The sequence below is a fragment of the Muscardinus avellanarius genome (genome assembly GCF_963383645.1).
Source record: "Muscardinus avellanarius genome assembly, chromosome: 2".
Lineage (NCBI taxonomy): Eukaryota > Metazoa > Chordata > Mammalia > Rodentia > Gliridae > Muscardinus > Muscardinus avellanarius.
Genome location: NC_137787.1, coordinates 122,682,011 through 122,706,232, shown reverse-complemented (window position 1 = coordinate 122,706,232; position 24,222 = coordinate 122,682,011). Strand labels below are relative to the sequence as shown.

The 24,222-nt window shown below is 48.3% G+C and overlaps 1 pseudogene across 1 annotated transcript in view; it reads left to right on the top strand.

Annotated features, from left to right (window-relative positions):
• LOC308258797 (large ribosomal subunit protein uL13-like) overlaps positions 1–12,424 on the top strand; it is a 35,010-nt pseudogene extending 22,586 nt beyond the window's left edge. Inside the window, exon 2 of the transcript in view lies at positions 11,848–12,424. The product of the transcript in view is annotated as a large ribosomal subunit protein uL13-like (transcript). The remainder of the gene's footprint in view (positions 1–11,847) is intronic.
• The last annotated feature ends 11,798 nt before the right edge of the window (positions 12,425–24,222 follow it).

Below are 24,222 nucleotides of genomic sequence, written 5' to 3'. Positions count from 1 at the left end.
CCCTAACTGACAGACACGCTCAGGAAACTGCTCAGGGGGATGTGAGTCCTCCCACGCCAAGTCTATTTTGGAAATCTGCAAGCAATTTAACTGATCCTTTTTTTTTTTTTTTTTTTTTTTTTCAGTACTGGGGATGAAACCCAGGGCCTTTCTACCTCCAGGCTACACTCCCAGACCTACTTTATATTTTGTTTGGAAACAGGGTCTCACTAAGTTGCTGAGAGCCTCACTAAGTAGCTGAGGCTGGCTTCGAACCCGTGCGATCCTCCTGTCTCAGCCTCCCAAGCGTGGGGATTACAAGCCCGGATGATACATTTTTTTTTTCTTCTTTTGCCGGTCTGGGGATGGAACCCAGGGGCATTTGACTTCCGAGCTACAATCCCTGCCCTATTTTTTATTCTTTATTTTGAAACAGGGTCTCACTAAGTTGCAGAGGGCCTCAGTAAGTAGCTGAGGCTGTCCACACACCGGGATCCTCTGGTCTTAGCCTCCCGAATGCTGGGATTATAAGCGTGCGCCACCACGCCAGGCTCTGATAATTTTTTTTTTTTTTTGGTGGTACTAGGGATGGAACCCTTCTACTTCCAGGCTCCAGGCTACACTCCCAGACCTATTTTATATTTTATTTGGAAACAGGGTTTCTTAAGCCAGCGAGGCTGGCTTTGAACCTGTGTGATCCTCCTGTCTCCGCCTCCCAAGCGTGGGCATTACAAGCATGTGCCACCATGCCTGGCCTGATACATTTTTTTTTTTTTTTTTTTTGGTGGTACTGGGAGTGAAACCCAGAGGCTTTCTACCTCTGGGCTATACTCCCAGACCTTTTTTTTTAATATTTTATTTGGAAACAGGGTCTCACTAAGTTGTTGAGAGCCTCACTAAGTAGCTGAGGCTGGCTTCAAACCTGCGCGATCCTCCTGTCTCAGCCTCCCAAGCACGAGGATTACAAGCGTGCGCCACCATGCCCGGTTTGGCCTGATACATTTTAAAAAGCATTGTTTTCATGATTTTTTTAGCCATAGCTTTTTTCAGTATAGTAAAATTTGTATACGTAAAATTTCTCATTTTATCTATTTTAGATGTGCAATTCAGAGGCATTTAGTTCACAACGTTCACATTATTCTGCAACCACCACCTTCATCTCCGTTCAGAATTTTTCCATTTTCCCAAATGGAATCCCTTTACCCGTTAAACGATTTCCGTCTCTCCCTCCCCCACTCCGGAGTCCGGTAGCTGTCACTCTTTCCCACACCTGTGAATGTGGTTACTCCAGGAACCTCACAGAAGTGGAATTACAGTGTCGGTCCTTTTACCCCTGGCTGCTTGCAGGTAGCACAATGTCCTCAAGGTTCCTTCACGCTGTAGCATGTGTTGCAATTTCCTTCCTTTTTAAGGTGGAATTATCTTCTCTTATATGTGCATACCACATTTTATTTATCCATTTGTCCACCCATGTACATTTGGGTTCTTTCTACCTTTTAGCTCTTCAGAATGATGCTGCTGTGAGCGTGAGTGTACCAACACCTGTCCCAGTCCCTACTTTCAACTCTCTTACAATGTGTACCCAGGAGTGGAATTGCTGCAACAAACAGTCGTTCCGCGTTTAATTTTTAATGCTTTTATCGGAGCATTATAATTGTACACCATGGTGCAGTTCATAGTCACACACACACACACACACACACACACACACACACACACACCTTGGTGCGGTCCCTTCAGGTCCCGCCCGCTCCCCACCCTCCCTGTGCATACCAGTGAGTTTGGGGTGATACCTTCACACACGGGTGCAGCAGAATTTGAACTGTTTCTTTCATCAGTTCTTCTGTCTATGATTAATTTTTTGAGAAGCCTCAGACTGTTTCCCATAGTGGCTGCACCATTTTACACTCCCCCTGAGAGGGCAGAGGAGTCCCTCTTCCTCCACATCTGCAGTAATGCTTGTCATTTCCTTTCTTTTTCCCTTCCTTTTTTTCATTCCCTCCCTCCCTCCCTCCCTCCCTCCTTCCCTTCTTCCCTCCCTTCCTTCCCTCCTTCCTTCCTTCCCCATCCTAAATGAATATGAGGTAGAAGCCACTGTCTTGTGGTTGTTTTTGCCAATGGAACCCAGAGCCTCCTGCATGCTGGGCAATTGATCTACCACTGAGCTCCACTCCAGCCCTAAAGCACTGTTATTTATAAAGACATGTCTTATGAAAAGAATGCAAAATTTGTGTGATTTGTTCAGATAGGCCATGGAACTTTAAAGAAAGAAATCTCCAGCTTCTCACCTTTCTCCCAAGGTGTGATGGGCAGGACACCCTAAACCCCGAGGGAGTGGCAGTTGGCATTTGGTGGGTAGAGAAAAAAGATGCGGTGCTTTTAGAGATCTTATTAGCTTTGCCACTTGCTGCGGTGTGATTTGGGATTAACCTAAGATGTTGCTATCTGTGAAATGAGTGTGATAATAGAGGCTACAGCCGGTCCTTGTCCCAAGACACCCAGTGGATGCCTGGGTCTGAGGAAGCTACCAAGCCCAATGTAGATTATGTTTTTCCTAGACATATATCTATAGTAAAGTTAAATTCAGAAATTAAACCCAGTGAGAGATTAACAATAGGTAGTAATAACAAGTATTAGTAACACGAATAACAATATGCCATAATAAATGTTACAAGAATGTAACCCACACTTGAAATCCCAACATTTGGGAGGCCGAGATTGGAGAATGGTTCGATTCCCAGCCAGCCTCAGCTACTTAGTGAGGCCCTCTGCAACTTAGTAAGACCCTGTTTCAAAATAAAGAATTAAGCTGCGTGTGCCGGCGCACCCTTGTAATCCCAGCATTTGGGAGGCTGAGACTGGAGGATCGCAGTTCTTAGACAGCCTCAGCTACTTAGTGAGGCTCTCAGCAACTTAATGAGACCCTCTTTTCAAGTAAAATATAAAAATAGGTCTGAGAGTATAGCCTGGAGGTAGGAAAGCCCCTGCTTCCACCCTCAGTACCACCAAAAAACAAAATCAAACAAAAGAAACCCAACAAAATAAAGAATAAAAATAGGGCAGGGTGTGTAGCTCGGAGGTCAAATGCCCCTGGGTTCCATCCCCAGACCCCAAAAAAAAAAAAAAAAAAAAAAGAATGCAGTCTCTCAGAATGTGTTTGCAGTGTCTCGTTGCAGCCGTCTCCGTTGTCAGATAGACTCTCACTGCCTTGTCGTCCTTGTGCTCAGTGACTCTTATGTTACTTAAAACTGGACCTGGAGCACAAGAATCCTGGTGTTTGCCCTGCAGATCTTCCAGAGGAGCCAAAAAGCTTTCCCCTGGAGTGAGATGATAAAGCCTCATTTTATCAAGGAATGGGGAAAATCATACTCTTGGGTTGCTACAAGCTGGGGTGGGAGAGGAAGAGGACGTCTGTGGTATGTTTGATACCTGGCTGACTGTGGACCACGGAGGCCTTGGAATGAGGAGAGAGGACTTTTGTCAGCAGTCTGTCCAACTGTTTGTTATCTCTCTCCACCGATCCATATTTTTTCCTATCATCTGTTCATCCATCCTATCATCTGTCTCTCCTCTCTGCCTGTCAATCACATCTCTCTCTGTCTCTCTCTCTCTCTGTCTCTCTCTCTGTCTCTCTCTTTCTTTTTCGCTCTCTTTATTTCTTTTTGCAGAATCCAGGGGGATTTTACTCTGCGCTACACCCTAGGCTTAATTTCTTTATTCTTTATTTTGAAATAGGTCTCACTAAGTTGCAGAGGGCCTCACTAAGTAGCTGAGGCTGTCCTTGAACCTGCAATCTTCCTGTCTCAGCCTCCCAAGTACTGGGCTTACCAGCGTGTACCACCACGCCTGGCTCTCCCTCTCTCATTTATTTATTTACTTATTTTGTTACTGGGAATTGAACCCAGGGGCATTCTATCTCTGAGCTACACCCCTCGCCCTTTTTGCTTTTCATTTTGAAACGGGCTTGATAAGAATGCTGAAAGCCTTGCTAAGTTGCTGCGGCTGGTCTCCCACCTGCAGTCTCCCCATCTCAGCCTCCCAAATGTTGAAACGCCATGTATGTGCCACCACACCCAGCCCTGCTGCATCTGCTCTTCACCGTCCTCTCCTGGTGGGCCTACCCTCTGATTCCACTGGGATGGGAGGAACCGAGGGAACATCTCTGCATGGTACATGAATCGTGTCTCACTCCAGGCTCTTTCTTGCTGGAAGACAAGGGAACGCGCCACGGGCGCCTCACTGGAATGGGGGTGGCAGTTTTCCTTTCTCATTGGCGTCTGCTCCAGTGTCGCCCTCTGGGTGGCCTTTCCGTGTGCTCAGCGCCTTTCCGTGTGCTCAGCGCTCGTGGCCCTGAACTCCTTGTGTAACTACCCAGGCAACACGGGCAGAGTGTTGCCAAACTGCAGCCTCTGTTGCGTCAGGACCCTAGTCTCCCAGGGACTACTGGGACTTAGCTGTCGATGGTATCATTATAGTTCTGAAATGATAATTGGAAAAGAAATGAACCGGCAGACTTTGACAGGTTGAAGCTGGGAGTGGAAATGGGGGAGGGTGAAGCTCTGAGCTCCACTGGAAGCCTTTGTTTGCCAAGGCTGGCCTCGGACCTTAGATCCTCCGTCTCAGCCTCCTGAGCACTGGGCTTACAGGCGTGCTCTACCACACTGGCTTGTATGTTGTTTTTAAATGAAATTTGAATATAGTCAAATGGATCACATTGCAGCACGTGCCTGAGCAGACACTTTCCCTTCGCTGGACACTGAATAACTGAGAGACAGGCCTTTTTGGTGGATGGGAAGGCTGAGGCGCACAGATCTCACTCACATCCTGCCCTGCAGGATCTAAAGCTGCTGCCATCGGGAGAAACGAAACAGCCACCAAAGTAGTAAGAGCAGAGCAGAGAGCCCATGAACCTGTGGCGTGTGGTGGGGAGGTGAGAGCCGCTGACCTGGGCCGGGTCTGGCCGCAGGCGCACATTACAGAAGAGGAAAGGACAGGAGCAGACCAGGGTGCTGGCCTGCGCCAGGCCCTCCACAGCACCGAGGGCAGGCCCCTGCAGCGGGCGAGCAGACGGAGGCGCACAAGGGGCAGAAGTACCGAGTGTCTTATGGAATGTCGTGGGGACTGCGAACAGGTCGAAGAGGACCAGCACCCAGGGAGGAAGGTCAGAGGACGCCAAGGACAAAGCCACCTGCTTCAAAATATTGGGAAGAGCTGGGCATATGGTGTAGTCGCAGTACTTACTTAGGAGGCTGAGATGGGAGGAGCACAGGTCCAAGGCCAGACTCAACAACTTAGCAAGACCCTGTTTTTATTTATTTATTATTTATTTATTTATTTATTTATTTATTTATTTATTTATTTATTTATTTGGTGGTACTGGGGTTCCTGGAAACCCTTCTACCTCCAAGCTTTACTCCCAGACCTATTTTATACTTTTTTTATATTTGGAAACAGGGTCTCTTAAGCCAGCATGGCTGGCTTCAAACCTGCACGATCCTCCTGTCTCCACCTCCCAATCACTGGGATTACAAGCGTGCGCCACCACGCCCGGCGTAAGACCCTGTTTCAAAATAAAAAATAAAGGATCGAGGGTATAGCTCCAAGGTAGGGTGGCTGGTTCCTCTCTTTGTCCCATTCTTCTACCGTTTCTCTTCTGCGCCAAAGATATCAGGCTTTTTAAATTTTTCCATTTTGCCGGGCGTGGTGGCGCATGCTTGTAATCTCTGTGCTTGGGAGGCGGAGACAGGAGGATCGGGCTGGTTCAAAGCCAGCCGTGCTGGCGTAAGAGACCCTGTTTCCAAAAAAAAATAAAAGTTAAAAAATAGGTCTGGGAGTGTAGCCCGTGGAAGTGTATCCCGGAGGTAGAAGGGCTTCCAGGAACCCCAGTACCACCAAAAAAATAATAATAATAATAAATAAAATAAAATAAAATTTTCCATTTTTTCTGTGGTAATGGGGATTAGACCCAGGGGCCATTTTGCCTCCGAGTTAAACCCCTGGCCCTATTTTTTATTCTTTTGTTTTGAAACAAGGTCTCACTAAATTGTGGAGGGCCTCACTGAATAGCTGAGGCTGGCTTCAAACCTGAGATCCTCCTGTCTCAGCCTCCCAAGTAATGGGATTACAAGCGTGCGCCACCATGCCTGGCTCAGGGTCGTTTTTTCATAGAATCCTGACAGCTCATTGACTTTGGCATATCACTAATGAGCAATTATTGATAGAGTGATCCTATTACCAGTGGTTACGTCGACAATTTGCATTATGAATTAAGTCGGGTTGGGGGGAGGAAAGTGTGTCTTGAAGTCTGATCAATTCGGATTGTGGAGAATTACCCTGAATACTAATTGTCCAACATTTTGAGGCTTTTTTTTGTGTGTGTGTGTGGGTCTGGAGATGGAACCCAGGGGCATTTGACCTCCGAGCTACACCCCCTGCCCTATTTTTTTATTCTTTATTTTGAAACAGTCTTACTGAGTTGCAGAGGGCCTCACTAAGTAGCTGAGGCTGTCCGCAAACCGCGATCCTCCAGGTCTCAGCCTCCTGAATGCTGGGATTACAAGCGTGCTCCACCACACCCGGCTGAAGCATCTGATATTTATATTTCACAGTCTGTGTGGCTGAGTGTGCACCTCTGTGGTAGACTAGCCTGCTTGAGGGCCTGGGTTGGATCCCCAACACTGAAAATAAAAGTAAAATCCTACTTACATCTCACAGTCAGAGTCAGAAAGAGTCCTGTTATGTGTGCTATCCATATTCATGGAGATGACGTAGAGCTGATCTTAAAATGATAGAATGGTGTTTACTATGTATTTGGCTCCAGGCACTCTTTGGGAAAAGCAGTCATGCTTGTCCACCTGGCATGACCTTGGAACTGGCAGAGTGACTGTAGGGAAGAGGGGGGGCATCTTCTGAGGATTGCAGAGGGGTTAGCCTCAATGCCCGGGTCTGCTCCTGTGGGTGCATTTCTGTGCCCCTGCAGGCCACCGGGGATATGTTATGCCTGCCAAAGTCTTAACTCCACTGACTTTCCAACATCGTATTTTATTTTACTTAAAGTAGTGGAGATTGAACCCAGAAACGTTCTACCGCTGAGCTATACCCTCAGTTCTTTTTATTTTGAGACAAAGTCTCACTAAGTTTCTGGGGCTGGTCTCTAACCTGCTATCCTCCTGTCTCAGCCTCCCAAGCACTGGGATTACAGGTGTGCCCCACTGCACCTGGCTCTCTTAATGTCTCTTCATACCATGGCAGTTAAGTTTGAGCCTGAATTTTGAAGGGAACGTTCCAATCCTAGTAAGTCCCAGTGTCATTGATCCTGTTGCACCAAGGCCTTTCCATGTCCAGTGCCAAAAACTACAACCATGCTCATAGCTGGTTCCTGAGCCTGGGAGCCCAGGTGACCCCATGGAAACCTCCGGCCACAAATCTTGGTGGGTTCAAATGGTAAAACTAGCTGAGGATGGTGGTGATGGTGCACACCTATAATCCCAGTACTGAGACAGGGGGACTGCAGGTTCCAGGCCAGCCTCTGCAATTTATTTTTTATTTAATTGATTTATTTATTTGGTGGTACTGGGGTTCCTGGGAACCCTTCTACCTCCCGGCTACACTCTCAGGCACCTACTATATACATATATATTTGGAAACAGGGTCTCTTAAGCCAGCAAGGTTGGCTTCGAACCTGCACGATCCTCCTGTTTCCGCCTCCCAAGCGCAGGAATTACAAGCGTGCGCCACCACACCCGGCATAGCCTCAGCAATTTAGCAAGACCCTCAGCAAATTAGTGAGATCCTGCCAGGCATGGTGGCACACGCTTGTAATTCCCATCCTTGGGAGGTGGAGATAGGAGGATCCCGCAGGTTTGAAGCCAGCCTCTCTGCTTAAGAGACCCTGTTTCCAAATTTAAAAAAATATATAAAATAGGCCTGGGAGTGTATCCCGGAGGTAAAAGGGTTTCCAGGATCCTCAGTACCACCAAAAAAAAAAAAAATAGTGAGATCCTGTTTCAAAATAAAAATTTTAAAAGGTTGGAGGTGTAGCTTGGAGGTAGAATGCCCCTGGGTTCTGTACACACACACACACACACACATACACACACACACAACGTAAAACTCCCAGAAGCCACTACATAGCCCTGAGCTTCAGCTCTGTGCTGGTAGTGAAGGGCTGAGCACTGTGATCTTTTTCTTCCCCATAAAGGTCCCTGAGTTTCCCTCCTTTTCCCCCTTGCTGGGATTTTTGCCGCTGGGCCCTGTGCTGTGTCAGGAGAGTATGACCCTGTGGTACTGATTCCCTGACGGGAACTCCTTGTGTCTGAGCAATGTCCCCGAGGATGGGCTAGGAACAAGGGCCTCTTCGTCTAACCAAGTGGTCTCCAAGCCTCTGTGGTCAGACCCGGCAGTCGCGATATCAAGATGGCAGAGGAGTGAGCACCACCCATGCTGGCCTCACTTGTCCCTGGCGCCATGGCGCCTCACGCTCTGGTGGCTCCTAAGTGAGTACGTTGTGGAAAGCGCCGTGGAGGGCGAGCCTCACTGAGCGCTCCGTCAGAGGGAAGGGCCTAAGTTGCACAGTAGGATGCACGTAGGCTTTTCTCAAATGTACAGACCTAATTTGAGAATCTGAGATGTTTTGTGGTCTGACAGTTTTAAGCAAGGCTCATTCTACCACTGAGCCACACACTCAGCCCTTTTTAATTTTTATTTTGAAACAGGGTCTTGCTAAGTTGCTGAGGCTGACTCCAACCCTGCAATCTTCCAGTCTCGGCCTCTCAAGTACTGAGATTGCAGGCGTGCACCACCACACCTGGATTGAGGTGCTTATTTGAACAAATTGTGGGGAAAGGACCTTCTCTGGATCTCTGCCCCTAGGTATATTAGAATGCACTACTGTGACATCCTCTAAATTATGACCTGATTGGCTCCAGAAGGAAACCGAGTGAAAGTTGTTCTCTTTGCCAGTGATACATTTAATGCAAAGAGCAAAAACAAAATATCTCAGCTAAGCCAGGTGTGGTGGCGCACGCTAAGAGGCTGAGCCAGGAGGATCGCGGTTCATGGACAGCCCCAGCTACTTCGTGATGGAGGCCCTTTGCAACTCAGTGAGACCTTATTTCAAAATAAAGAATAAAATATAGGGCTGGGGGTGTAACTTGGAGGTAGAATGCCCCTGGGTTCCATACCAAGTACTGAAAAAAAAAAAACCTCAGCTAAAATAAATGCAAGGATAATATGATACAAAGCTATGCTCTTACACAAGTTTTTAGTAGCCTTGCACAGTGGTACATGCCTGTAATCCTAGTATTTAAGAGGCTGAGCTGGGAGGATCTCAGGTTCAAGGCCAGTCTCGGCTACTTAGTGAGGCCCTCTGCAATGTAGTGAGACTCTGTTTCAAAATAAAGAATAAAAAAATAGGGCTGGGAGTGTAGGTCAGAGGTAGAATGCCCCTAAAATCATACCACTAAAAAAGAGGTGGGCTTGGAGGTATAGTTGGAGGTAGAACACTTAATCTCCAGCATGGAAGAAAGGAAGGAAGGAAAGAAGGAAGGGAGGGAGGGAGGGAGGGAGGGAGGGAGGGAGGGAGGAAGGAAGAAAGAGATAGATGTTAATACTTGTAGTTACACGGTGGGTGTAATGGCTGCTGTCTGTCTGAGGGGCTTCCCTGCTGACTGCAGCGCGCTATGGGCTGCTGAGGTAAGCCCAGGGACCAGGGCCCCAGATCCACCAGTCAGCCCCTGCAAGCCCAGCAAGCAGACATTATTTTTGCTCCAGTGACCTTCAAAGCGCCTTGGAGATTAGGGCCACCCATCTGGAACGCTTTCTTTGCTTTGAATGGTAAATGCGAGGGGGGGCCTCTCTGAGGTGACATCAGTCCTTGGCTTGGTGGCAGGCATGGGGAGTCCTGGCCATGAACTTTGGTGGCTACGGGGATCTGACTTGCCATGAGGCGGGAGCAGAGGGAGCATGCGCAGTAGGCAGCCAGGACAAGGCCTGCCTCTGAGCAGGGCTGGCTGTCTTCCAAGCCTCTGAGTCCTGGAGTTGATGTGTTCCTGGAAGGGGACACGGAGGCTGTAACTGAAGGAGCCTAGATGCAAGGCAGAGGAGGGCCTCCCTGCTGCATGGTCCAGACCTGTCTGCCCTGGCATCTCGCACTACACCTGCTGGACCCCCAATTTTCAAGACAGAAGGAAGATTTTCTCCTTAGACCTAAAGTCTACCTTGGCAAATCCTCATTTCCCCCTCCCCAGCACCCCACAGGATCCACAAAGCAAACAGCCATCCCCATCAGGGAAACACCGTCTTACCCACAGGAATGTGGTTCAGCCCAGTAACCTAGATAAAGCCAGGCAAGACCATCCCAGGACTGTGTGAAACCGACACCTTTCCCATAGAGGCCATCGTTCAGGTGTACTCAGTCTCAACCATATTGCCTTCCTGTAGGTTTTTACATAGACTTCCAATTGGCCAACATTTGACTTAAATGACCACTTATTTAGTGGTACTGGGGATCGAACCTAGAGCCATTCTACCTCTAAGCTACCCCCAGCCCTTTTTTATTTTTTGTTTGGAAACAAGGTCTTGCTAGTTAAATTGCTGAGAACCTATGATTCTCCTGTCTCTGCCTTCCAAGTACTGGGATTACGCACCATACTTTTAAAAATTTTTGTTTTGAAACAAGGTCTAGGTGGCTTGCTGAGTCTCACCAAGTTGCTGGGCCTATCCTCAAACCTGAGGTCCTCCAGTCTCAGCCTCCCAAGTACTAGGATTACAGGCATATGCCATCTCACAGCCTTCTATGTTGAATATTTGTTTTTTGTTTTGTTTTGGTTTGTTTTTTTTGTGGGTCTGGGGATGGAACTCAGGGGCATTCGACCTCCGAGCTACAACCCTTGCCCTATTTTTTATTATTTATTTTGAAACCAGGTCTCACTGAGTTGCAGAGGGCCTCACTAAGTAGCTGAGGCTGTCTAAGAACCGCAATCCTCCTGTCTCAGCCTCCCGAATGCTGGGATTACAAGTGTGTGCCACCATGCCCGGCTGCTATGTTGAATATTTGAATGAAGCCAAAGTTCCTGGCTGCCAATTATTTTGCCTGTTTACTTAACATGCCATTTTGCTTTTGCTTTAGATTTTATTAAGTTAAAATAGTCTTTTTGAACAAAAATTAAGGAAGATATGATATATATGGCTTACATTATATATTTCCAAGATATATTTTATAAAAGTTTTTTTTTTTTTTTTTTTTTTGCAGTTTTAGAGATTGAATCCGGGACATTCTACCTCCGAGCTACACCCCCAGCCCTATTTTTTACTCTTTATTTTTGAAACAAGATCTCACTAAGTTCTGCAGGACCTGGTGTTGCTGAATCTGGCTGCAAACCTGCGATCCTCCTGTCTCAGTGTCCCAAGTACTGGGATTATAACTGTGCGCCACTACATCCAGTGAAAAAATGTTTTATATTTTAAAAATGTATATGTACTTCTAGCCCAGCATGGTGGCACATGCTTGTAATCCCATTATTGGTATGCTGAGGCTGGAGGATCGCATGTTTACGGCCAGCCTCAGCAACACAAGGTATTGTGCAACTTAGTGAGACCCTGTTTCAAAACAATCAGTAAGCCGGGTGTGGTGGTGCATGCTTGTAATCCCCGCGCTTGGGAGGTGGAGACAGGAGGATGGCGCAGGTTTGAAGCCAGCCGCGCTGGCTTAAGAGACCCTGTTTCCACATAAAAAAGTATAAAATAAGTCTGGGAGTGTAGCCCATGGGAGTGTAGCCCGGAGGTAGAAGGGCTTCCAGGAACCCCAGTACCACCAAAAAAAAAAAAATCAGTAAGTGCTGGTGGCTGCTGAAGAAGGTGGAGAGGCAGTCCTGGTGCTGGGTGGCCAAGGACATCTCCTGGGCCGCCTGGTGGCCATCGTGGCCAAGCAGTTACGGCTGGCTGGAAGGTGCTGGCGGTGCGCTATGAGGGCATCAGCATTTCTGGCAATTTCTACAGAAACAAGATAAGTACCTGACCTTCCTCCGCAAGGGGATGAACACCAACCCATCCTGGGGGTGTGCTACTTCCAAGCCTAGCCACATCTGGTGGACTGTGTGAGGCATCCTGACCCACGAGACCAAGCAAGGCCAGGTTGCCCTGGCCGCCTCCAAGTGTCCGATGGGACCCCACCTCTCCATGACAAGAAAAAGCGGATGGTGGTTCCTGCTGCCCTCACGGTTGTGAGCCTGAAGCCCACAAGAAAGTTTGCCTATGTTGGGCACCTGGCTCATGAGACTGGCTAGAAGTACTAGGCAGTCATAGCCACCCTGAGGAGAAGAAGACCAAGATCCATTACCAGAAGAAAAAGCAGCTTATGAGGCTATAGAAACAGGTAGAAAAGACCGTGGAGAAGAAAATTAGCAAGTTCTCAGAGGTCCTCAGGACCAATGGACTTCTGGTCTGAGCCCAATAAAGATTGTTTATGCCTCAAAAAAGTCAGTAAAATAGGACTGGGGGTGTAGCTCAGAGGTAGAGCTGCCCTTGGGTTCATCCCCAGTATACCCCTACACACACACAAAAGGTATGTTGATATATATATATATATATATATATATATATATATATATATATATTTTTTTTTTTTTTTTTTTTTTTTAAGCTGGGTGCTCTGGTACACACCTATAATCCCAATACTCTCAGTACACCCAATTGCTGAGACATGAAGATCACAAATTTGAGGGCAATTTAGTGAGACTCTGTTTCAGAATAAAAAATAAATATCTGAGCGTGTAGCTTGGAGATAGAATGGCCCTGGGTTCAACCCCAGTAAAATACACACACACACACACACACACACACACACACACACTTGAGTATACTTATTTACATGCTAGTATTTATTTTATTATACTAAAAATTCTTTTTAACTGAATTTTTAAAAAGCCACTAACAAAATTAGATATTACTGCCATAATGGAACATAAACAATCCTTAAACTGAACTTTTGCCGGGCGTGGTGGCGCACGCTTGTAATCCCCGCGCTTGGGAGGCAGAGATAGGAGGATCACGCAGGTTCGAAGCCAGCCGCGCGTGCTGGCTTAGGAGACCCTGTTTCCAAATAAAAATGTAAAAATAGGTCTGGAGTGTAGCCCGGAGATAGAAGGGCTTCCAGGAACCCCAGTACCACACACACACAAAAAAAACCTGAACTTTTAACCACAGGAAACTATAGCTGTTAACAATGTTATAATTTATTTTGTGACCCATACCATCAGTAAATAGACCATTCTACGTTGTGATTGAAAATGGTAAATTTCCATAGCTTCAAAGAAACAACTCTAAGAGTGACCATTTTGTGGTGTTCAGTGGTTCCACTCCTGGTAACGTCCTTTGACTCACAGGACAGCTCCCAACAAAAGTTATCTGGCTCCAAATGGCCCGAGTTGATACATCTGAGTCTGTAAAACAAGTGTTTTCCCGGTCTGTCATCACTCAGCCCACGGTTGCTGAGGATACAGAGCCGTCATGTGTTCTGCCTTCAAAGAACTCAAACTCAACCAGGAATGATGGCTCACACCTGTCATCCCTGGAGGCTGGGATTGGGAAGGTGAGACAGGAGGATTACAGGTTAGAGGCTAGCCTCAGTAATTTAGTGAGATCCTCAACAACTTAGGGAGATCCCATTTCAAAATAAAAAATAAAGCCAGGCATGATGGTGCTTGCTACCAAGAGGCAGGACCCAAAGAAGGGGCAGCCACCGGAAAGCTGGCCAGAAGCCACTCATCGGGGACCCTGGGAATGGCCCTTCCCCACAGTCCGGAGACAACACGGCCAAAGAAAGAGGACCCGAAGGCTGGGCTGGGGCATTCCACGTCTTCTGAGGTGGCTGGATGAGGGGACATGGCTGAGTTTACAGCCTGGAATGGGTGCTGGTGGCAGAAGGAAGGCATGATGAGAGCCAGACCCGGTGATGGGAGGGCAGCTGGCTGGCCCAGGTCCCTGTCCAGTGGGAGGTTCCTCAAGCTGGAGAGACAGGCGGCACCTTCCCTTAGGTTCAGGGACCAAAGAGGTCTGCAGCGGGAGTGGTGGAGGATGTCCAGGCTTCTGCCCCGGAGGTGGCTGTGCTGGAACCAGAAGCACACCCTGCTGGCTGATTCCTTCCCTCAGGCCTTAGTGTAGACCCTTACCCACAGGTGTGTTCACCACAAAAGTGCTGAATCCTCACCATACACTATATATGCATACCTATGGTAAACCTCCACCTTTGCCGGAGCCAGCCGGCAAAAGTACGGGTTCTGAAGAGAGGAGTGAGGATGAAAAGAATTTTATTCAATGAATTTTATTCATAGAATACTTTATTCTCTCATGGAAGGATCGCCAGTACACTCCCGGGTCGATATCTCTACTGACCGATCCCGGTTTTATCGCTCTCATCCTATTTATACCGCTCCCGGTCAACCAACCCTCGTGACGTCACCACCTACGCACGTAACGGTCAAACCAATCAAGCCTGTGCCGTCACCACCTGTGCGCTTAGCGGTCAAAGCAATCAATTCCACCTGAGCTTCTCTCAGACGTTGAACTTTCCATGACCCCAAACCTTATTGGCTCTGGGCAAAGGACAGTCAGAAGTGTTCTTAAAGGGGAAAGCCTTAATGGCTCCCCACACACCTTTTGAGATAAAGGGAGCACTTAACTGCTTCTTTTTAGCATGTTTGAATGGCCAGCATCACTATTCTTGTGTTTTGGGATCATTATTAAGTAAAATAAGGGTCACTTAGGCAGCATGGTGGTGTATAGCTGGAACCTCAGTACTTGGGAGGCTGAGACAGGAGGACTCTAGGTTCGAGGCCAGCCACAATGTAGTAATACACTGTTTTAAAATGAAAATAAAAAGGGCTGAGAATGTAGCTTGGAGATAAAATGCTCCTGGATTTTGATACTCAGTATGAGAGAGAAAGAGAGAGAGAGAGAGAATGAGAATGAATGAATGAATGAATGAATGAATAGTGGCTTGAACACAAGCAACACAGCAGTCTATCTGACAATAACACAGCTACAAATGGACTAACTTGAGGGTGCTGCACCCAGCATGGATAAGCTGGAAAAGGGATGGTTCATGGTTCGTGTCCTGGGCAGGACACAGCAGGATGGCATGGGAATTTGCCATACTACACAAAACAACCTGATGTAGAATGTGCGAATTGTTTTCTTCTGGAATATTCCATTTGATATTTTTAGATCTGGAACATTCCATTGTATATTTTTTTTTGGTCTGGATGAAACTAAAAACATGGACAGTAAACCTGGGGATCATAAATCACCAGCTTCACTGGTCCCTTGGTCCTGATCTCTACCAGTAGGGTTAAACTTGCCCGAGGGAACATTTGGCAGTGCTGGGACTTAGGGATCCACCCTCCTCCATCAGAATTTCAGAGTTCAGTGTGTTTTATTTGATTGTCACATTTTTCTATACTTTACATCAACATATTAAAGAAATCTTATTGTTTGTGTGTTTCTCCTGGTTCTACGTCTTTTTTTGTTTTGTTTTGGTTTGGTTTTTGGTGGTACCAGAGGTGGAGCCCAGGGACATTCTACCTCAGAGTTGCACCCTCAGCCCTATTTATTTATTTATTTATTTATTTATTTATTTATTTATTTCGGGTCTGGGGATGGAACTCAGGGGTATTCGATCTCTGAGCTACACCTTCTGTCCTATTTTTTATTCTTTTTTTGGTGGTACTGGGGTTCCCTTCTACCTCCGGGCTATGCTCGCAGACCTATTTTTATATATTTTTATTTAGAAACAGGGTCTCTTAAGCCAGGGAGGCTGGCTTTGAACCTGAGCGATCCTCCTGTCTCTGCCTCCCAAGCACGGGGATTACAAGCGTGCGCCACCATGCTCAGCTTATTCTTTCTTTATTTTGAAACCTGGTCTCACTGAGTTGCGAAGGGCCTCACTAAGTAGCTGAGGCTGTCCCTGAATCATGATCCTCCGGTCTCAGCCTCCCGAATGCTGGGATTACAAGCATGTGCCACCATGCCTGGCTCCTATTTTATTCTTTTATTTTAAAACAGGGTCTCACTAAGTCACAGAGGGCCTTGCTATATTGTTGAGGCTGGCTGCAAACCTGCAATCTTCCTATCTCAGCCTCCCTAGTGCTGGGATTACAAGTGTGCACCATCACACCTGGCTTCCTGGTTATATTTCTGAATTTCAGATTTAGGGTCTAATTTTAGTTTGCCGGTCAGGGTTGTTTTTAGAAAATTCTCATTACCGCTGGGAAGAAAGGTACTATTTTAAAGTTCACCCCCCCCCCATCCACTTTGTGGACAATTGGATTTCACAATATTCCCTTCTAAAATTCCTTCTTGTAGTTCTGTTCGTAAGTATCTCTGGCAGAGCGCCCATGATTTGTAAGGCTTACTGTAAAACCACTAATTGAATTGCAATGCTTGTTAGTTAATAGAGGTCAGGGTATTAGTTCTAAATAATGCAATGTAGTATGTTACTCAGAAATTCCAGGAAAAGCTTTTTTTCCACCATTTTCAGTTTCATTCTAAGCAGTAAACAACAATCACATTGTTCTACCCATAAACCTTACTAGTCAGTCAGTCTGTCTGTCTGTCTGTCTGTCTGTCTGTCTCTCTCTCTCTCTCTCTCTCTCTCTCTCACTCAGGCAAGTCCTACACACACACACCCTAAAAGATAAAATAGGGCTGGCTGTAGCACAGAGGTCCAATCCCTGATACTAAAATAAATAAATACGCCAGACGCGGTGGTGCACGCTTGTAATCCCTGTGCATGGGAGGCTAAGACAGGAGGATCACACAGGTTCGAAGCCAGCCTCAGCTATTTAGTGAGGCTCTCAGCAACTTAGTGAGACCCTGCTTCCAAATAAAGTATAAAATAAGTCTGTAAGTGTAGCCCAGAGGTAGAAAAGCCCCTGGGGTCCATCCCCAGTACTACAAAAATAAATAAATAAATAAATAAATAAATAAATAAACAAACATGATTGCCCATTAGAATTTCAGTGATTTTTTTTGTTTTGGTGGTACTGGGGGTGGAACTCAGGGGCTTTTCTACCTCCAGGCTATACCCAGACCCATTTTGTATTTTATTTGGAAACAGGGTCTCACTAAGTTGCTGAGAGCCTCACTCTGGCTTCGAACCTGTGCGATCCTCCTGTCTCAGCCTCCCAAGCGCGGGGATTACAAGCGTGCGCCACCATGCCTGGCTTTTGTTTGTTTGTTGCTTGTATGTTTAACAGATTCTGAATTCAAAAACTAAAGTTTTGAGTAAATATTATTTATACAACTTGAAGCATTTTCATTCTAGAAAAATAGTGGTGTGTAAGTCTTGAAACAGACAGAAAGCAGAATCACAATTTCACATTAAGATAAACTATCTGCCAGGCATGGCTGCACAATGCCTATAATTGCAGCTACTTGAGAGACTGAGGCCGGAGGATCCCAAGCTCAAGGCCAACTTGAGCAACTTAGACCCTGTCTCAAAAATAAAAAGGGAGCCAGGTGTGGTGGCGCAGATCTATAATGCCAGTATTCAGGAGGCAGGAGAATCACAGATTCAAGGACAACCTTAATGAGTAGTGCGACTCTCAGCAACCTAGTGAGACCCTGTTTCAAAATAAAAATAAAATAGGGATGGGGTGTAGCTCAGAGGTAGACTGCCCCTGGGTTTAATCCCCAGTACTAAAAATAAATAAGAATAAATAAATAAATAGATAGATAGATAGATAGTGTTGGGGAGTATATTTAGTGGAAGAGCAACCTTAGGCTCAATTCTCAGTACTGAGGGTGGGGGAAGATAAACCAAAATGAGGAGATCACAGTTTCGAGGCCACCCTCAGTAACATATGAGACCTTGTTTCAAAACAAAATATTAAAAGGGCTGGGGGCATAGCTCAGAGGAAGAACACCCTTAGATCCAATCCTCAGTACAAAAAACATGTCAAGGCACACAAATTTTGTGCTGTGAGCCTACCATCTTATTCTGAAGGCAGCCAGCTAGAACCATCATCATAGAATGTTTAGTTGATAGTTGGGCGGGATTCCTGAAGCCCCACGGATTCAGGGATCTAGGAAGCTTCTTCATTTTGCAGAGTACAGGAAAGGAATCCCAGGAGCGGGCAACACCTGTGGTTGGTCTCAAAGGACTTCGAGGTATTAGACTAAGGCCTGTGGACCCTGCAGCTCACTTCCCCTTCATCCCTTCTACCGTGTTACCTGGAGCTGTCCTTCCCAGGGTGCTACTCTAGCTGAGTGTGAAGATCAGTCACACGAGTTGGTAAAGGGTGCACCCAGCCTCAGCCTCCAAGGTCCCACATCCTGGAAACCCCAGCCCGACATCAGCTGGACCGCCATCACCGAGCTTACACCTCCCAGTGGGACTGTTACTCAGCTCGTGCCAATTTCTCTCTCCCTCTCTCTCTGTAGTACTGGAGGTTAAACCTAGGGGTATTCTACCTATGAACAACACCCTCAGCCCTTCTTGTTTTTTATTTATTTATTTATTTATTTATTTATTTATTTATTTATTTATTTATTTTTGTGGTACTGGGGTTCCTGGAAGCGCTTCTACTTCAAGGCTACACTCCCAGACTTATTTAAACTTTCTATTTGGAAACAGGGTCCCTTAAACCAGTGCGGCTGGCTTCAAACCTGCGCGATCCTCCTGTCCCTGCCTCCCAAGCACGGGGATTACAAGCGTGCGCCACCACACCCGGCCTTGTTTTTGATTTTGAAACAGGGTCTCACTAAGTTGCCAAAGCTGGCCTTGAACCTGCTGTCTCTGCCTCCCAAATCCTGGGATTACAGGTTCATGCCACATCTATTTTGCCCATCCCCAGGTCTCCCAAGCAGTGTCTTCAAACTACCTGACATTGGATCACGTGCTTCCCGGCATGCCTCGAGACCTTAGGTCAGCTTGGCACAGGGTCCTCTTTGGTTGCAGAAGGTCTCCTGATGCCCTCTAGTTTTGAGGCCAGAGGCTGTCCAGCTGAGTTGTACAGGGACAGTCCTGCTTCTCTGCTGTGACAGTGTAGTTGTCATAAAACCATTACTACTTACTATGCAGCTGGTCGGTGCCTGTGAGCGGAACTGGAATGTCTGATGGAATTATCTGGCTATTTCAGGATTCTGAGATATTTAACCAAAGCCATACCCCTCCAGAGTGGACAGGGGATGCTGCATATTAGACTTTGTAACTGGTTACAGGTTTCATATCAGTCAGGTGTGGGGATGATTTGAAACCCTGCTTAAATGGCCCATTTATATGCAACCCTCAGTTTCTTGGGCCCCTGATTTCCCCTTTACATCATTAAACTGCAACAGGTGTGGCAGCCCATCTTCTCAATCATGGGCTGTCTGGCGGAGTAGGGAAGAGGAGCCCCCTAGTCCCAGGCGGAGTCAACCATGGCTCTCCCTGGGGACCCCCCCCTCATTTGGCATGAAGTAGGGTCAAGAATTCACCAAGAAGCTGGGGCATGGGGGCAGACGACACATTACTTTATCTGAGGTTTCCAAGGGCAAGCTACATGGAGATCTAATCTTCAGGTCTTTCTATGGCTTCCTCTTCCTTCTCCCTCCTGCCTTTAATATTACCTTGGAGGTAATGGCCTTGACAGGCCTCTAGAGATTGCCAGAATTTGATTTGCCAGGGTCATGAGGTACTGGAGTTGGAGGGGTGCAGAGCCCAGCTGGGCCTGTCTCTCTGCTCATTAGCTTAATGCAGTGGAACACAGCTTAGGGGTGGGAGGGGGAGGTGCAGGACCCCAGGCAGGAGGCCTAAACTGCCAAACACCCATTCGATCATCTAGAAGGTGGAAACCCTGCCACACGGAGGCAGGGTTAGGAGATAGGATAGGTCAAGAGGCTGAGATAGGAGAATCACAGGTTCAAGACTAGGCTCTGCAATTTAGCTATGCCCTCAGCAACCTAGCAAGACCCTGTTTCAAAATTAAAAATAAGCCAGGTGTGGTGGCATATGCTTGTAATCCCAGTACTTGGGAGGCTGAGACAGAAGGATCTGGGTTTGCGACCAGCCTCATCTACTTAGTGAGGTCTTCTGCAACTTAGTGAGATCCTGTTTCAAAATAAGGAATAGAGCCGGACCTGGTGGCACACGCTTGTAATCCCAGCATTCAGGAGGCTGAGACTGGAGGATCGCAGTTCGTGGACAGCCTCAGCTACTTAGTGAGGCCCTCCGCAACTTAGTGAGACCCTGTTTCAAAATAAAGAATAAAAAATAGGGCAGGGGGTGTAGCTTGGAGGTCAAATGCCTCTGGGTTCCACCTCCAGACCAGCAGAGAGAGAGAAGAAAGAAAGAAAGAAAGAAAGAAAGAAAGAAAGAAAGAAAGAAAAATAGACCTGAGCGTGGTGACAAACGCTTGTAATCCCAGCATTTGGAAGGTTGAGACTGGAGGATCTGGGTTCACAGACAGCTTCAGCTACTTAGGCCTTTGCAACTCAGTGAGATCCCATTTCAAAATAAAGAATTAAAAAAATAGAGGGCTGGAGATGTACCTTGGAGGTAGAATGCTTCTGGGTTTTATCCCCAGTACGAAACAACAACAACAACAACAACAACAACAACAACAACAACAACAAAATATATATATATGGCTGGGGATGTAGCTCAGAGGTACAATGCCCCTGGGTTCAATGCCAGATCACACAAATACACACAAAGTGGAATCATGGTCTGACGTGGTCGCACAAGACTGTAATCCCAACTACTTGGGAGGCTGAAGGAGGATCACACATTTAAGGTCAGTCTGGCAACCTAGTGAGACCCTATCTCAAAGTAAAAGAAAAAGGGCTGGGGCTGTAGCTCAGTGGTAGAGTGTTTGCCTGCCTAGCATATTGCAAGGCCCTAGTTCAATTTCCATTTTCAGGGCAAGGGTTGGGGATGGAAGTCACCCTATTAGCCTCTGGGATTTGCATGAGTTCTCAGTGGCATGATGTTTTTAAAGACCTCAGTACAAGCCAGGCGTGGTGGCACACGCCTATAATCCCACTACTCGGGAGACTGAGACAGGAGGATAGTAATTCTAAAGCTAGCCTCAGAAATGTGGTGAGATCCTATCTCAAAATAAAAACTAAATACTGCTGGGGGTGGAGCTCAAAGGTAAACTACCCCTGGGTTCCATTTCCAGGAGCGAGCGCAAAAAAGAAGAAAAAAGCCGGGCGTGGTTGTACACACTTTTTGGGTAATCTCCACGCTTGGGAGGCAGAGACAGGAGGATCGCGCAGATTCGAAGCCAGCCGCGCTGGCTTAAGAGACCCTGTTTCCAAATAAAATCATAAAATAGGTCTGGGAGTGTACCCCGGAGGTAGAAGGGTTTTCAGGAACCCCAGTACCACCAAAAAAAAAAAAAAAAAAAAAAAAAAAAGAAAGAAAAGGAAAAGAAAAAGAAGAAGAAATACGTTAGTGCAAGGCCCAGACATCTGGTGAGCACGAATTGAATAGAAGCCTCTGGAAGTTACTATCATGGCCTGTCATCCACTTATTCATGACTTACAGGGAGTGGGAGGGCTGGCTGTGGCATTTACACCTGCCCATGAAGGCTGAGCAGGTCTGGCCTGGTGGGAAACGTTAAGGTTAAGTAAGGGACCCGGAGCATGGGGGAGCAGGTGGCTGGGCGGGTGCTGCTGGCTGTGGGGCTGAGGCAGGAAGGGGCCGCCGTGTGTGCCGGGTTGCTGGTTCTCCTGTTCTCCAGCTCCCTTTCCTTGGCCAGCCAGTCCCTTAAGTCTCTTCACTAACTGAGCTATTCACAAAGCCAAAGCCTATCCCCCTTCCTTGGGTCCTCCCTCCTGACCTTGCATGGCTTTTCCTTCGACTTTCTGGCGCCCTCTTTAGGTAGGAAGCAGCCAGAGCATCCTGGTCTCTCCACCGGAGAGCATTCTACATCTCAGGACTATTTTTTGAAAGAGTCTCACTAATTTGCTAAGGCTGGCCTCCTCTGTCTCAGCCTTTCAAGTACTGGAATTACAATTTATGCGCCACTACACCTGGCTGGGTTTGGGGTACTTAATACTAAAAAGACTCAGTTCAAAAAAAGAATAGACACAAGCCTGGCATGGTGGTGCATACCTGTAATCTCAGTACCTGGAAAGCTAATACAGGAGGACCACAGGTTCAAAACCAGCCTTAGCTACTTAGTGATACTCTGTCTCAAAATAAATGGTAAAAAGGACTGTAGTAGAGTGCCCCTAGGTTCAAGCTCTAATAACACACAAGAAAGAAAGAAAGAAAGAAAGAAAGAAAGAAAGAAAGAAAGAGAAAAAAGAAAGTAAGAGAAAGTATATGGTCTTTGTTTCAGCAGGTTTTCAAAACTTTTACTTAGGCTCAACAAATTCAGAACCTTATCACATTACCTGTACAACCTATAGCCTGCAATCCTAGTACTTAGGAGGCTGAGACAGGAGGATAGCGTTTAAGCAGCCTTAGCAATTTATCAAGACTCAGGAACTGTCTCAGTGTGTATAGTCTCACTGCTATAATCCAAAAATGGACCACACAACTTAGAGGAAGGAAGGTTTGTTTGCTCAGTTTTTTGGAGATTCCAGAGTTCAATCTGTGCCAGGCCGGGTCTTCACAGCTCAGGGCATGGTGGCAGGAAACGGGGACAAGAGAGCAGGCTCTGCTCCTATAGCATGGAGGCTGGAAGCAGAGGGAAGTGAGCAAGGGATTCAGACACCCCCAGGCCTTTTCCAGACTCTCCCCTAGACGGCCACCAATAAATCCATTACGATGAGTTTATCTGCTGATGAGATCACAACTTAATTACCTCGGCTCTGAATCTTAATACACCCTAGCAGAATTAGAGGACCCTGTTTCAAAATAAAAAGGGCTAAGGATGTAGAGGTAGAATGCCCCCGAGTTCAGTCTCCAGCGACACACACACACACACCCCTCTTAACTCTTTTGGGGGGATATTGACTTGCATTTCCCCTTAATTTATTGTGAAATGAGTTGACAAAGAGAAAAGTAAACTTTTAATTTCTAAAGTAAGCTTACAAATTAAAAGTCAAACTTTACTAAGTAAATTTATTAAGCAAAAGTTAACTTTTAATTTACAGTTTATTTGATCAGCCCTGGCACGGGTCCTCGGGTTCCTCCGTTCCCGGTTGTTAGCACACTGATGGTCTCACTTTTCTGCGGGCAAAATGTCTGAGCGCCTTTGTTTTTCTCTTACAGGCTGTGGCCACCTCGTCGGAGCCTGATGAGCGCGGCAGGTGTGGGCGCCGGGCCGGGGCGCCGGCAGCCCGCGGTGTGGAGCCGGGGCCGGAGGACGCAGCGGCCCGGCGGGGTCTGAGGCAGGACCCCCGCCCCCGGAACATGACGACGGCGCAGAACGGCCACGGGCCCGGCGCCGCGGACCCCCGCCCAGCCGCGGACCCCCGCCCAGCCTCCGGCCCGTGTCACAACGGAGGCTGCGCCGGCCCCGCCGCCGCGCCGGGCCGCTCGGGGCTGGCGCGCCTGCTCTCGGGCCGCAGGGCCGCGGGGCCCTCGTGGTCGGCGCTGGCCTCGCTCCGGAAGGTGGGGTCTTTCAAGAAGCTCCGGGCCTCGGTGCTGCAGGGCATCCAGGGCCGCGGCGGGGAGGCGGCCCGCGAGGAGGCCCCCGGCGCGCCGGGCTCGGAGCCCGAGGACGAGGGCGAGGACCGGGACGAGGGCGAGGACGAGGACGAGGACCTGGACGCCGACGAGGACGGCGCCTTCGCGCGGAGCTCGCGCCGCTCGCGCAGCCTGCGCCGCGCGCTGGGCCCCGGCCGCCTGCGCCTCGGCCTCGGCCTGCGGGAGCCGGAGCCCCCCGAGCCCCCCGAGCCCGAGCCCGAGCCCGAGCCCGGCCGCGGCCGCAGCAGCGACGGCCCCGGGGGGCTCGGGCTCCCCGCCGCCGCCCGGCCGCGCTGGCGGAGCCCCCTGCGGCCGCCGGGCCTGGGCCGCGCGCTGCGGCTGGGGGGCGCCGGGGAGCCCGAGCCCCCCGAGCCCGAGCCCGCGCCGCGCAGCCGCCTGCACGACGACTACTCGCGCCGGGCCTCGCGCGGCTCCGAGTCCGCCCGCCGGCCGCCCGCCCCCGGCTGCGGGCCCGCGCCCCCGGCCCGCCACGACCCCCGCGCCGGCCCGCCCACCCCGCCGCGGCCCGCCGCGCCCAAGCCCCCGAGCCCGCGCAGCCCCGCGCCCGGCGGCCTCGGCGCGCTGCCCCTCGGCTCGGCGGACAGCGAGGGGAGGACCGAGGG